Here is a 12,574-nt window from a genome sequence, read left to right on the forward strand (position 1 = left end):
TTGTGCATTTGTCACGTATTTCTCGTGTCATGGTTTTCATCTCTTTCATTTTGTTTAGGACCTTCTCTGCATTAATTACTCTAGCCATCAATTCTTCCACTTTTTTTTCAAGATTTTTAGTTTCTTTACGCTGGGTACGTAATTCCTCCTTTAGCTCTGAGAAATTTGATGGACTGAAGCCTTCTTCTCTCATCTCGTCAAAGTCATTCTCCGTCCAGCTTTGATCCGTTGCTGGCGATGAGCTGCGCTGCTTTGCCGGGGGAGATGCACTCTTATTTTTTGAATTTCCAGCTTTTCTGCCCTGCTTTTTCCCCATCTTTGTGGTTTTATCTGCCTCTGGTCTTTGATGATGGTGATGTACTGATGGGGTTTTGGTATAGATGTCCTTCCTGTTTGATAGTTTTCCTTCTAACAGTCAGGACCTTCAGCTGTAGGTCTGCTGGAGATTGCTTGAAGTCCACTCCAGACCCTGTTTGCCTGGGTATCAGCAGCAGAGGCTGCAGAAGATAGAATATTTCTGAACAGCGAGTGTACCTGTCTGATTCTTGCTTTGGAAGCTTCCTCTCAGGGGTGTACTCCACCCTGTGAGGTGTGGGGTGTCAGACTGCCCCTAGTGGGGGATGTCTCCCAGTTAGGCTACTCAGGGGTCAGGGACCCACTTGAGCAGGGAGTCTGTCCCTTCTCAGATCTCAACCTCCGTGTTGGGAGATCCACTGCTCTCTTCAAAGCTGTCAGACAGAGTCGTTTGCGTCTGCAGAGGCTTCTGCTGTGTTTGTTATTGTTTACTGTGCCCTGTCCCCAGAGGTGGAGTCTACAGAGACAGGCAGGTTTCCTTGAGCTGCTGTGAGCTCCACCCAGTTCGAGCTTCGCAGCGGCTTTGTTTACCTACTTAAGCCTCAGCAATGGCGGGCGCCTCTCCCCCAGCCTCGCTGCTGCCTTTCCGGTAGATCACAGACTGCTGTGCTAGCAATGAGGGAGGCTCCGTGGGCATGGGACCCTCCCGGCCAGGTGTGGGATATGATCTCCTGGTGTGCCTGTTTGCTTAAAGCGCTGTATTGGGGTGGGAGTTACCCGATTTTCCAGGTGTTGTGTGTCTCAGTTCCCCTGGCTAGGAAAAGGGATTCCCTTCCCCCTTGCGCTTCCCAGGTGAGGCAATGCCTCGCCCTGCTTCAGCTCTCGCTGGTCGGGCTGCAGCAGCTGACCAGCACCGATCGTCCGGCACTCCCCAGTGAGATGAACCCAGTACCTCAGTTGAAAATGCAGAAATCACCGGTCTTCTGTGTGGCTCGCGCTGGGAGTTGGAGACTGGAGCTGTTCCTATTCGGCCATCTTGCTCCGCCCCTAATTAATAAAATTTTTAAAACCAGGACTTGAACTGGGTGAATTCAGAGGATAGAGGACAAGCTGGCACACATAGTAAAAAATGTAGAATGCAAGAAAAGGCCCAAGTGCTCCGAATGGATGGGGATAGCTTAAAGAAATTGTCACACAGAGTTTAGCTTGTAACTGGGAAAGTAACTTTTTCAAATGGCTTCATGAACCATGTCCTATATATAAGCAGAACAGAATATACCAACATGTCTAAACACACATGCCTGTTTGAGTCCTTTGATTACACTATTACTAGTTGTTTCCTCTACAAGGTTAGGTTGGATTTGGCCAGTTAATTGAAACTGAAGAAAACAAAATCTAAACAGATTACACGGGAGCTCAAATTTGAAGGAGGGATTCATTTAGGGAACATGCATTCAACTAGCCAATGTTAACATGCAGGACCACGTTAGACATATGAGAAATAATCCTACACAGTTTTCAGTCCTGTCAGCTGTAGCTAAGGAGTTATGGTGAATACTATAAAGTTAGGTCAATCACCTATATATTGGGACTGACAGTTATTAAGGAGAGCTAATGTGTTGATCCAAGTGATATTTCAAAACCACAGTTAGATTAGTTTAGATGAGGTTGTAATTGCCATTTTCATCATGAATTTTATTTTCCTTTGTCAAAGATGTAATAATACTGAATAGACTTTAAATGATTTAAAGCCTCATAATAATTTCCTGTTCATATCTCATTAATTACTTAACATTATAATGGTGGTCTACCTCATAAATAGAAATATAAAAATAGGCGACAATGATAGAATATAGCCCTTGCTTTTTGCTGTGATAAATTTGAAGAGATCACAATATTGAAGATATTTCAATACTTAACATGCAAAGAAAAGAAAAACTTGCAAAAATTAAATTCAGTCCTTTTTATATGATTAAAAGAATGATAATTTTGCAAAGCATTATAGAATCTTTTTCTGTCAGGTCTACATTTTTTTCTGGCATGTCTTTCAATTGTGCTAAAAGCAAATTCAGTACATCCTATGTTTTGTCATGTAGGGTATCATATTGTCTCCTTCATAGCATTGCTGTAAATACATGAGGAGAAGAAAAATTCAAGTAGCAAATAGGGCGTGTGTGTGTATGTGTGTGTGTGTGTGTGTGTGTATTTACCACAAAGTTAATATAAGTTTAAGTACTATAACTACTACAGAACTCTAATTCTCAAACTGGATTTTATATCAGAATAGTCTTAGAAATTGTCAAGATGTGGGTTTTGTGGCCCTACTTTTTTTCCTACCAAATCAGAACATCACTGTTGCGGTGCCCATAAACCTATATTTGCAATACTCTCCATGGTGATTCTGATGTGCAGCTGGATTTGAGGACCACTGATAAGATATTCATATCAAATATTAAATGTGTGTACATAATTAGTATTGAAAATACATGTGATGTTTCTTTGAAATTGTAAAATATCTAAAATAATGGTTTTAGAAGTAACTCCATGCCCAACATCACCATGGTAAATGCTGCAAAGTATTAAATACCTAGCATAGTGCCTCTTAACAGCTCATCATGCTGGCTTGGGTCATGGGTGATAGTTAGCAAGAAAATTATCAAACGTGAACTGGATTATCAAATGAAAACTTGATGAACTCTTCTATACTGCAGGAAAAGGGGAAGAGTGACTTCAGGATAAAGAGCAAATGTCATCAGCTCAGCAGTAGCCCAAAGACCCCCTTCAGTGTTTTCCACATCCCTTCATGTAGTTATGGTAATTATCATTGATTATGCTCAAAGTTTTTTCTAGATAGTCTTTTAAACATTTGCATAGATTATAATTACATAATTCTCACCAAAAATATTATATGTTATTAAATCCATGTTACAATCTGGAAAACTGAGGGTTTCACAGAGACCTGTATTTTGTAACTGCTAAGATAATACAGTAACTACAAAATACAGTTACTACAGATAATATAGTTACTGTAAAAATACAGTAACTCTACAGGTAACAATGATAACAAAAGGTTGTCTTCAAAAACATAGATAACACAACTAACAGCAAAATAGCAGACTTACTTTCCTCATTGCCAGAGTACAAGGACTCCTTCTCCCATACTTCTTCCCATGCCTCTGAAGTGCTTGGTTCAATGAAGGTTAGCCTACTTTACTTTGGGACCACATCGATCAGGTACTGCAGGGCCAGTGGGCAGCAGAGACCTTCTATTAAGTTTTCTTATGAGTCACTGGTGAAGCATAGGAGTTCCCTGCCTCTAGCACTCTATAGGAAAAAAAAAAAAAAATAAAGGAACAAAAGAAAACAGGCAGTTTGCCCCTGTCACATAGATTAATCAAGAAAGCCATAACCTTTGTATATTTAGTTTGTCTCTGATAAGGGGAAAAGGGCATTATGATAGATACAGACAGGAATCACTTCAATCATCTTTAAATGTCTTAGGACGTAAGGCAAGGGGCTTAACGCTTTCATTTAACACATGTATTCTTTTTCTCTTGAAGTTTCTGTAATTATTACCTGTGCTCCTTCTATCACGCTGTATTGTGAAAACTTCAGAGAAAAGAAGCGAGTTCTATAGATCAAAGAAAAAATTGACTGGAAAAAAAAAGGATTGTCTTTCTACTAAACACACACACATATTCTGTTGTTATGGCAACATAAGATCTAAGAATGGCACACCAAATAATATGGTACCAAGGCACATTATTATACTGTCATCAAATGTCACAATAAATGTGCTTCAGCTCCTGAATATAACATACAGTATTGTTTTCTGTTCTTCTCAGTACTTTCACTTGAGGTCAAAGCAACTTTTTTGAATGAAGACCAAATATCACCCATTGCCCTTCTTGGTAAATCTTTCTTGCATAAAGATATCCCACTAATTTCACTGAAAACATATTCAATAGATTAAAAATTGGGCTATTTCTTCTGTTTCCTAAGGGAACAACTGTTTATCCTTCAAAACCCATTACACTGTATCTATATAGTAATATGCTTAGCTGAGGAATTCATTTGTGTGTGTGTGTAGTGTATATATATGTGTGTGTGTGTGTGTGTATGTATAAATAACTTTTATTGACTAAAAATTGGCTACAAATATGTAGACAAAGTAAATCATACTGATTTAGATAAAACAGATTGGTTTAGTATATCTTCCCACATGCTTTTAATCTTTAAAAATATATTTATGTAAGAGAGCAGTGGTGGAAATTTTACCATTTTTTGGATGGTGCTGCAAATTATAGAGTTGCTTTATTCTTCATATTTTCTCTAATATCCTGATATGCATATGTATGTTAGTGTTCTATTATGGTATTGACTCACAACCGTACCATGTGACTTTGCCAATGGAAAGACAAAAAAATGAGGAAGGGCGGGTTACAAGTCAGCAGCATTTTTCTGCAGAACAATATGGAGAGATTGCAACAACAGTGAAAAGGTGAGTTATCTAGGAGGTTTTAGAAATGATAGGAAAAGATCACACATTTTAAACAAGCATGAAGTACTGAGAACTAACATGGGGAGGGTCTGAAATTGGCATTAGGGACTGTTTCCTCTTTCATGTAGGAGCAGAAGAGGAATAAAAAGGAAAGGCTAGGTTGAAGTAGAAAATGAGGTTTCAAAGATGTGTCCTTGGGTGTATGTCACCCTCATGCCTTACTGCCCTTCCACCCCTGATATTTCACTCTAATTCTGCACCTATATGTTTTTATTTTTAAACCAAGAAGTTGTCACCAAAATATAGAAAAATGCAGATGACCCCCAACTTACTATAATTTGAGTCACGATTTTTTTGACTGCAATAGTGTGGAAGCAATACCCATTCATTAGAAACCATACTTGGAGTACCCATAGAACCATTCTGCTTTTCATTTTCAGCTCAATGTCCAATAAATTACAAGAGATATGCAACACTTTATTGTAAAATAGGCCCTGTGTTAGATTACTTTGCCCAACTGTGGGCTACAGTAAATGTTCTGAGCACTTTTAAGGTAGGCTATGCTAAGCTATGATGTTCAATAGGTTAGGGGCATTACATGTATTTTTAACTTAGGATCTTTTCAAGTTATGTTGTGTTTATCAGGACGCACCCTCATCATAAGTCAAGGAGCTTCTGCAGATTTCTGAATTGTACCAGTCCATTTCCAGAGTATTCTACATTTATCGCTAGGAGCTCATTTCAACAGAAAAATAAATCCATAAAATTGCCGTTCAGTTAGTGTCAGCTAATTCTGCTGCTCTGTCCCTATTTATTTGAAAAATGTGCTATCCCACAACACAGTATATTTGTGAGTGAACTAAATTAAGGGTGATAATACTGAACCTACTAATTTAAAATATATTCTGGGGCTCTTAGCTTAGTCAAACATATTTAATGTTTGTCTTCTCAATATTATTCTCTCCAACTACCCATTTCAAGAAATAATTTAACACTGAGTGGAGAGCTGTACACTGATAAAAGAGGTCTATTGTCCCCAAAGCATTTACTATCAGTTTACTCAGACTATCTTAAAATGCCAAAGAAAATGAAATTCCAACTCAATAATTTAGCCATGTGCTAAATGTATTTTCTGATGAGATTGCTGCATATTACTGAAGTCCAAATTAGAAAGTCGGTGAAAATTGATTGGGAAATCTAAGGACTGCATTAAAAAGACAAAGGCATTAATGGAAATAACATGGACTTCAGTGAATGTTTGAAACAACGTTTCAGAATTTTATTTTTATTTAGAAGTACAGGTTGTTGTGCAGCACCAAGTGTGTTCAAGCTACCTATAGAAATCTGGCAGGGGGACATGAAACCATCTTTGAAAACACCCACAAACATCTTTACAACTGTAGTTTATCTATCACTCATAAATACTTTGATGCAGGAAAGTTCCCAGGCACCCAGCTAGAGAGCGTGTTAAATTTTGAAGCATATTTATGGAACAGTTATGGGACTTGGGCTTAGCACCAGATGTCAAAATATCCATCAACTTTTGAAAGATTTTTCTCTCCTATGGAAAGACAAAGGAGGAAAAGGCAACACTCTTCTCAATTTTTCATTTTTAGGTTGTACTGGCACAGGTGTGCTGTTGTTCCCTGTGGTTTTACTGTTTAGCAATCATGTAGAACCTTAGATTTGAAAACACTCTCCCTCATTAATCATCAGTTCCTCACACTGTGATGTAGGCTCTACAGTGAGTTCCTCCTAACAGGGCTGAAAGGGAAGGTGAGGAGAGACAGCACCACACACACACACACATGCAAAAGTGTGCACAAGCACACACACAATTGATTTTGTAATTTCTAACATTCATTTATTGGCCTGTTCTATATATTCGATAAATGACTAAATACCATCAGAATTGACACTAATATATAATTACATGTAATTGTAAAAGGGGGTGATTACATTTATGGGTAATGTTCTTAGTTTATTTAGTTACATGAATACCGTTGACTTATAGTAGAAGAAGAATTTTAAGAACATTTATTTGCTTCCACAATCATTGCTTGGAAATATTCATCCCATTGATGTTCAGATATCCCCCTGCTGTCTTTTATATTCATCTGCTTTCATTTTTCTTCTCATTCCGTTTTCTTTCCCTCTTTGTTGCTGGAAGTCAGGGACCCTGAACGGAGGGACTGGCTGAAGCCATGGCAGAAGAACATAAATTGTGAAGATTTCATGGACATTTATTAGTTCCCAAAAGTAATACTTTTATAATTTCTTACGCCTGTCTTTACTGCAATCTCTGAACATAAATTGTGAAGATTTCATGGACATTTATCACTTCCCCAATCAATACTCTTGTGATTTCCTATGCCTGTCTTTTCTTTAATCTCTTAATCCCGTCATCGTCGTAAGCTGAGGATGAATGTCACCTCAGGACCCTGTGATGATTGCGGTAACTGCACAAATTGTTTAAACAGTATGAAATCTGGGTACCTTGGAAAAAGATCAGTATAACAGCGATGTTCAGGGAACAAGGGAGATAACCATTAGGTCTGGCTGCCTGAGAGCTGGGTGGAACAGAGCCATATTTCTCTTCTTTCAAAAGTAAATAGGAGAAATATTGCTGAATTCTTTTTCTCAGCAAGGAACATCCCTGAGAAAGAGAATGTGTTCCCAAGGGGAGGTCTCTAAAATGGCCTCTTTCCGAACGTCTGTCTTTTACAGTTATAGATAAGGGATGAAATAAGCCCTGGTCCCCTGTAGTGCTCCCAGGCTTATTAGGGCAAGGAAATTCCCGCCTAATAAATTTTGGTTAGACCAGTTGTCTGCTCTCAAACCCTGTCTCCTGATAATGTGTTATCAATGACAATGCGTGCCTGAAACTTCATTAGCAATCTTAATTTCGCCCCAGTCCTGTGATCTTGCCCTGCCTCCACTTGCCTTGTGATATTTTATTGCCTTGTGAAACATGTGATCTCTGTGACCCACACCCTATTTGTACACCCCTCCCTTTTGAAAATCACTAATAAAAACTTGCTGGTTTTGCAGCTTGTGGGCATCACGGAAACTGCCGACATGTGATGTCTCCCCCGGACACCCAGCTTTAAAATTTCTCTCTTTTGTACTCTTTCCCTTTATTTCTCAGACCAGCGAACACTTAGGGAAATAGAAAAGAACCTACATGAAATAATGTTGAATTATCGGGGGCTGGTTTCCCCCAAAACCTCTTAAAATGACTTACTGTATACTGAGCCTTCTCACTTTCATTCTTCCTCTTTTAGTCTGTCTCCTCTGTGTGTTTCTCTTGCATTCCAATATTTTCACTCTTTTCTAACCATCTTTTCTACTTTCTGTACTATTCAGTGACATTACCTCTTGCCTATCACTTTTTTATCGCATTTATATTTATCTTTATCCTCTCATCTTTTTTACTCAGATATTTTTCTCCCTTCTGTGATAAATTTCTGTTTCTCCTATAATGGACATTTTTCCTTTCCTCTTATGTAAATGTTTCCCTTTCTTTTTTTCCCCATGATTAATATTTTCATCTCCCACATTTTTCTCAAATGTTAATTTCGCTTTTACTTCCTTTGTTTTCTCGTCCATTTGCCTTACCTTTATTGTTCTTTTTCTCTATTCTTATGAGAAAATATCCTCTTTATCATCATTTCTTGCGTTTTCATTCATTGACTCTACACTATAGTCCCCTTCATAGATATTGCAGGTGGCACTACTAATTTCTCAGTCCTTAAAAGGTCATTTTCCTTAAGTGTCCTAGGGTTGATTTTATATGTCATTGTAAGTCCTGCCTTATTGGTCTGCTCTATTTGTTGAATAAATTATTAACTCTAGTGAGAATTAACACTAATAAGTAATTACCTGTAATTATAAAAGGGTGATAATCATTTTGAGAGTTCGGATCCTTGGTTTATTTGATTGCAAAAATACCTATTAACTCCAGTAGAATAAAATCATTGATATTGATTTAAAGGTAACCAAAGGTATTACCCTACCTTTGAGACTCTACAGTAGATTGAAATGACTAAATACTTATATATTTTCTTATCTTTAAATAGAGGTTAATTAAATTTGATCACAATTTTTTCTTTACCACACTGCCTTTATTTCGCCAACAAAAAAATAACGTGCAATAATTCAGAAATAAACTTGGCAATACAATAAATGCAGAAACATGCACAGGTACACACATTTAAACATCTCTTTTACTTCATCTTTTGTTGACTATTTTCACTACATAATGAAGGGTCTCTGTTACAGGCTACCTGTGCTATTCATTAACTGATACTTTACCAAACCTATAAACTAACTTAGGAATAATTAACATCTATATACTATTTTATCTCATCATTTATAAATATTCATTAACAATTTTTGAGGACTAACCTCTACAGAAGTCCTGAAGAAAAACACTGAGCCAAAAGAGAGATTTTCATGTCATCTGTTGGAGAAAATAATAATAAAAGAACAAGCAAAGGTATAATTTTAATACCATAATTAATAAAACAAGAGAGGTATGTGAAGCACCAAGAGCATACAGAGATTGACCTCAATCTAATAAAATTTAGGGAAGGCATCTCTGATGAAATGAAGCTTGAGAGGTTGTAGGAAGAGTATGTGGTACTGAAAGAGGAAATGCCACATGCATTTAAACATATGGACCCATTGTATTTTTTATTAGCTTGTTTTAGGTTTTTAGAATTATTTTATTACTACTAAAAAATGAGTCAATTTTTGAGCTTATTATTTTATACCTGTGTATATATGTATATATAGATTAACTTATATTAGTTCAAATAATCTTCACTTGATTACCACAGAATTTTTCTTAAATATGCTTTCTTTTGTGTAATATCACAATGGTGATATTTTGCAGTCTGTTTCAGTTTTCTGTTTCTGCATAACAAATTACCACAGAATAGCAACTTAAAACAACAGGCAATTATTATCTCATGGTTTCAATAGGTCATAAATCCTATTGCTCAGACTCGCCAGGTTAATACTTTACCCCTTTTTATTAACCCAAGGTCAACTGATAGTAAACTAGTAATGAGAGTGATATTTCGTCATTTTCATAAATTAGATCTGTACTCAATGGGAGGGAATTATACAAGAGATTTTGTGTGTGTGTGTGTATGTGTACTGGGTGTAGCGGGGGCATGAAACTTGAAGGCCATTGTAGAATTCTGACTGCCGTGGATACTCATTGTAATTTTAATAAGAAAGTAACAGTAAGTTTATAATATAAATTCTTGGCTTAAATTTAATATCTTTTATTATGTTGGGAAAATCCATGTTTATATTCATCTATTTTCTGAAGGATTTTGTTAAACAAAACATTGTTAGTATTTTATTAAGTTCATTTGGGGAGCTTTTGAGATGACAGCTTTGTTTTTTCTCATTTGACCTTTTAATTTTATGTATTGTATTAATAGATTTTTAAAATAAGTGAACTTTTTTGACCATGTGGCCAAAAGGAAACCATGTGGTCACATGCAGTGTTACTTTGGGAAGCCATATAAGTTTACATGGCAAAGAGATAGGATATGGGCTGGATTAAAAATTTTGATGCCATGAATGCCATTTATCTTTTACAGTATACAAATTTAATGATAATAATAGAAGCTCAGCCTCAGACATTATAAGAACAGCTAAACTGGATACTAACTTTTATTTAGTCACTGAATATTTACTAGCCTGCCTAGTTTTTATTAGAACTGTAGTGAACTCAGATAAAAGGAATTCGAATTCCTTTTGAGCTTTTACCGCCCTACTCAAAATCCTCATTAGTTTTTCATGTCACTTATAGTAAAACCAAAGTCCTTTTAATGGCCCCTGAGAAGTTTTTTACACTTTGTTTCCCTATAATCTATCTTACTTAACTTCTCCTTTTCCCTACTCACATCCTACTTAGGTCAAACTTCTCTTCTTTTAATTCTTCAAAAGTACAAAACCTGTAGCACTTTATGGCTTTTGCACTTGCTGTTGACTCTTTTGGGAATACTCTTCCCTCACTATCAAGTTTGGGTTTTACTCAAATGCCAACTTTTCAGGAACATTTTCCACCTCTTCTGCTTTAGTTTTCTCCATAAGTTTTATAACAATTCAATATGCTATATATTTGACTGATTTTTTTCATTGTGCCTTTACCACTGTTGAGGCAGGATAGGCAATCAAGGAAGTGACCATGTCATTGGGACATGGCAGCCGTGGGACGTTACAATCAACACAATTAAGCCTCAGCATTCTCATTGGAGTTAGGTGCATTCAAGCAAAGCTGTCTTCCATAGGGAATTTCCCCTGTAGAGGGCATGCACGCTTTGATTTTACCTGTCCTCAGACTGACCCTTTTCTCATCATGATGTTAAAAAACACACCCCTGGGTGGAGATTTTAAGATGCTAATGAGACATGCAATGTATAAACAAGCATGCACAGCTACTGCGCATGTGCACCCAGATGACTATCCAGAACATGCTTACTAGTAACACCTCTTCCCACCTCCTTATGATTAATCATGTAAGACTTCCACAACAGCAGTCTCCCCAGTGCCAGTCTTTGCTGTCTCATCCTTACGAGTAGCCCACCCTGAACTCTCTCTCTCGGGGTGTACTGTCTACTCTGCACTTAACTTTCAAAGTATTCTTTTTCTTTCACGATAAGTTATGCTGCATCTCCTTTGCCACGTGTCTCTTATTTAAGTTCTTTTAAACTTAGAAGACAAGAACCGAGGTCTCACTACAGCTGTCAGCACCGTTACTATACAAGCTCCACTAGAAAAGGGATGTTCTCACTGTTTTGTTCATCGCCACAACTAAAGCATGCATGTGTGCCAGAAACATAGGTGTTCTCTCTCTCTATATGTATTTTAAATGAACATATATGTCTACAACAAATCTAAGTTCTTGTAACTTTGAAGTTTATAAAATTCTATACTTCTCTTATATAAGTGATCCTACCTCAAATCCTGGCAATAATTATTAAACAAAGAATAATGTTGAGCATTTTTAGGAATATAAAATGTTTTGCAAATGAAAGACTCATGTAAATATTATCATATTTCCCTGAACATGGGATCCTTTACCAAATACAGCCTATGCTGTGTTTTCATATACTGTCTAAATAACTCTGCAGATTCCAGATTCTTATTGCACAAATTTTCTGAATTAAAATTACTAAATTGGTATTGTGAACCTCAATTATGTTAAATCATGAAGGCATTAAGGCCTTCAAGCAACAGCAATTGAATTACATTCCAAGCACTCTGCTTGGAAGTAGAAATTTAAAAATGAACAAAATATATTTTCCACCCTTGGGTCTAAATCTTATTACAGGTTTTTTAACAAAATATAACTTCATCTCATGTTTAAAAACAAATAGATAAGAGCTCATTAAAGTTATTATTAGGACATTATTTTACTTATTTTATTTTATTTTTATCTTCTATATTAATTATGGCCTGTTGGTTATTCACATTTTTTATGCCCATTTCATTATGTTAAGGAATTTTCTCCTTTTTCTCAGTTTATATTTATTCTTTTCCCTCTTCGTTGTTCATTGTCATCATTCTCAAGTTTCGTTTGTCTCAGGGTTGACTTGAACATTGTTCTAGTACATTTTTACCTTTTCTTCCAACGTGTTTCAAAACTCTTCAACAATTCTACTCCCTTTTATACTCTTTAAACCTTTACACTTTGACTTTAAATCACATGTGCTTATCTCTACTTCCTCTCAAATGGCCACTAAATTGACACTAAAG

At 36.5% G+C, this 12,574-nt stretch overlaps 1 long non-coding RNA gene across 1 annotated transcript; it reads right to left on the reverse strand.

Moving 5' to 3' along the window:
• Positions 1-1,246: 1,246 nt before the first annotated feature.
• Positions 1,247-4,171, reverse strand: LOC126936864 (uncharacterized). Its single transcript, XR_007719601.1, has 3 exons — positions 3,871-4,171; positions 3,413-3,618; positions 1,247-1,333 (listed from the first exon to the last, which is right to left on the reverse strand). It is a non-coding gene; the product is annotated as an uncharacterized LOC126936864 (long non-coding RNA).
• Between the last annotated feature and the right edge of the window lie 8,403 nt (positions 4,172-12,574).

This window comes from Macaca thibetana, chromosome 15, assembly GCF_024542745.1.
Source record: "Macaca thibetana thibetana isolate TM-01 chromosome 15, ASM2454274v1, whole genome shotgun sequence".
NCBI classification, from domain to species: domain Eukaryota; kingdom Metazoa; phylum Chordata; class Mammalia; order Primates; family Cercopithecidae; genus Macaca; species Macaca thibetana.